Below are 3,788 nucleotides of genomic sequence, written 5' to 3' on the forward strand. Positions count from 1 at the left end.
GGCACAAACTTGTGGAGTCCATGCCAACTCGAGTGCACACTGTTATTACAGGAAAAAATGGGACATACCAAATACTAAGAAACTCTAAAGTTCATGTAAATATTTCAAAGATTCCACTGTTCACTCAAGTTGTTGTCAGTAATAGAATTTGTAATGAAAATGGTTGTAGTAAATTAGAAAAGAATGCAAAATAGAAGCATTTTCATTAGTGATCTCAGCCTTTTGGATCCCACTGTATATGTTCTAAATGTTACATGTATCAGATTTATGGCTCAGATAGTTGGAGGTTATTGGTGTAATCCTGGGTGGAGAATCTGGGCAGTCACTTAGACCAGACTGTAGTGTAATGTAAAGTAATACCTGAATGTAGTATCCCTTCAGCTTTATCCTTTAGCAAGTGAATCAGTATTTTCTCCCATAATATATATAACAGTTTACATCAAATACTGTATATCTCATGGTGCAGTCTTGACATTTCACTATTCTTCTGATGGGCTCCATCAAGTCCCAGGCATTATTACTGTCGACAAGATATTACAAGTTCGGTTGCTTTGACCTACTTTTAGACATTTAAAATGACCTAGATTTACAGATTAAAGGTATAGACATAATTATAATAGAAGTAGTGTGATAAGTTTAATTAGAATTGTACTACAATTATATTATCTAATAATAATGATAATTATTATAAAACAATAATTAAATAATACAAATTAAATAATTACAATATCTATCTATAATTATAAGTATTTGTAAAAAATGTTTATTACAGAAAAGTACACAGACACAACAAATATACAAAATTTAAAATATTAATTACAAATTTATAATGTTTAACATAAAAAATGCAAAATACAGAAACATAATTATATTATTTTATATCATAGGACAAGATTAATACAAATTATTTCAGCACTTCTTTTTTGCGGTTCCACAGATGAAAGAAAAATAATTTTGAAATTGGGAATCAAATAATGGGAACACTACTTCAAAAATCATTTTTTTCAGTCCCCATTTCTGAATATACAACACATCCATATTGAAGCCTTGGAAGAAAAATTTCAATAAAATATCAAAACAATCAAAAAAATAAAAATGGTCCAAGTTGTTTAGCTCTAAAAAGTCATTCTCTTTTTCTGGTTTGTGTTTATTGGCCAGAAGAGGGAGCTGTTCTTCATTGCTGCATCACATAATGGGAGAGACATTAAGGACTGAACACAGCACTGATGTATAGTAGTCATTAAAAGTCAAATGTAAGTTACATTTTTACATATAGATACTAGTCATTAAGGGTGGGCAGTATGGTCTTGCACCTCTGGGGTTGGGAGTTCGATTCCTGCCCCCTCCCTGTGTGTGCAGAGCTTGCATGTTCTCCCCATGCTTCAGGGGTTTCCTCCAGACACTCTGGTTTCTTCCCACCAGTCCAAAGACATGCACTGCAGGCTGACTGGCATTTCTAAATTGTCCATGGTGTGAACATGTGTGTGCAATTGTACCCTGCAACAGGTTGGCACCCCATCCAGGGTGTCCCTCACCTTGTGCCCCAAGTCCCCTGGGATAGACTCCAGGCTCCCCATAACTCCCCACAACCCTGTGTAGAATAAGAAGTCCAGAAATTGGATGGATGGATGGATGGATACTAGTCATTAAGTCATTCTATGCATGATAAAATATCATTTGATTGATTTATTTATCTTTCTCCTCATGTAGTGAAGATATAGCCCTTCAGATTGAAAGGTACAATGTTGCAAGCAAGTTAACACTAATTTACCAGAAAAGTTATTAAACTCTTGTGCCAGAGGTGTGTCTTCTCTTAACCTTCAGGCAGCTATTAAATCATACCTAATTGCACTGACACGTCCAGGCCTGTGCTGAATAATTAGTCTTCATCAAGTAGGCCAGTGTCAACATTGCCTAATGGGGTGTCTGCTTTGGTAACACACACATACACACACACACAAACACACACACACACACACACACACACACACACACACACACTGCACAGTGGTAATGTCTGAGGTTTCACACTGGAAAATGGTGGTTATGTAATAAAGACAACATCAAATTTATGTTTTTGGTGTCAGGAACATGATGTTCTTATTGATGGATTACATTAGGCACTCAACAGGAAGGCAATGAAAACAATGTTTCTTGGCTTTTTCTAATATGATTGAAGTTAAAAAAAGAAGAAGAAGAAGAAGAAGAAGAAATGTAAAATAAAGGTGGTTGAAGTGTGTTGTAGACTGGCAGCTTTCAACAGACATGTGATTGGATTAAGATAAGGCTATAGGGTTACCATGAGCAGAGAACCAAGTAGCATTAAACACAGAAATACTAGCAAATACAATATGACCTACAACATATTCCTTCACTTCCTTACTTCCTGGTATGAAGGACAAAAATATCACATATGAAGTCATTTTGAGAAGCACGACTGCCAGAAACAGGACGGCTGGAATGCCGGAAATCAAACTATGAGGTAGTTGAGGTTAGTCTCATCAAACCCACTCAAATTCAAAAGACATGCAATAAGCCTGATTATTATATTATATATAATAATATTATATATTATATACAGATTAATCTTCTAGGGCATATGTATGCAAACTGGCCATTTATCAGATACACCTATCCACAAAGACACATTGCAGGTATACAATGGCCCCTATGCTGCTGTTTATAATGTTCAGTCCTTTACTACTTTTTCAACAATAAGATCACCACTGACGTAAAAAAAAATATATATATATATATATATATATATATATATATATATATATATATATATATATAAAACGCTTTATTAAACACATTGTTAGTCTACTCTATAAATGTACAAGTGAAGACTATACCCCATTCCGTCCTTCCTCAATATGTGTAAATTGTCCTCTATCCCTGCATCAGTGGTTTCAGTCTCTGTTTACTATCAGTCAGTAATTGTGTACACACAAAATGACCCATATTGTCAAAGTAGCTGAGAAACTGCAAATAGGTATATCTATATACAGAAGGAAAAAACAACATAATGTGTCTTAGGAAGTTATTGGGTCACAACGAGCCATCAGCATCCTTGTTTAAAATGTTAAGATGATTCTCATTTTTGTTCTATAGCCTTCTGTTGACTGTTGCCTTACATATTTGCACAGGCGTGCGTGAAATGACAAGTGACAGGATGTGGGTGTACTAAACCAGGTGGAACAGTCCAGGTGGAAGACTAGAAATATTTATCTTCATCCCTGGGTTTCTAGGTTGCTACTTTTCATATGTAATCATTCAAAAAAAAGCGTGAACAATGCACAGTCATCAAATGGCTTACGTATAAACACTGATTTCATTTATGAACACTGTGCACTTTCTTTCCAGTTGAATGTGAGAGTCATCAAGATTGACGTCATTGAGGAAACCTCTTCATTTGCTATGTGACCGGTTGCCTAGCAACAGCATGGATCACCAGCTGATGGCTTTGCAAAATGTAAATGATCAAGGCCTTCATGGAGGCGAGATGCCTTGTGCAGAGCTCCAAGGCCTATTCAGTACATCCAAATAGATCTGCTTGTTAGTGAGCTATGCATTCCTTCCTTAATGTTATTTGTGTGGGTGTGACCCTGGTGATGGTGTGTTTGTGTGTGTTAGCTACCACTGCTTACAACTGATTTGCCCTCATTTTATGTTAGAAAAAATGGCATAAATCAATTAAGAAATAAGATAAAACACAACCAGTGATTAAATTGTAATAATTTCTTCTTCAATATCTTAATTAAAGTGCAATAATACATTAAGTCATG

This window comes from Pangasianodon hypophthalmus, chromosome 17 (assembly GCF_027358585.1).
Source record: "Pangasianodon hypophthalmus isolate fPanHyp1 chromosome 17, fPanHyp1.pri, whole genome shotgun sequence".
In the NCBI taxonomy this organism is placed as follows: domain Eukaryota; kingdom Metazoa; phylum Chordata; class Actinopteri; order Siluriformes; family Pangasiidae; genus Pangasianodon; species Pangasianodon hypophthalmus.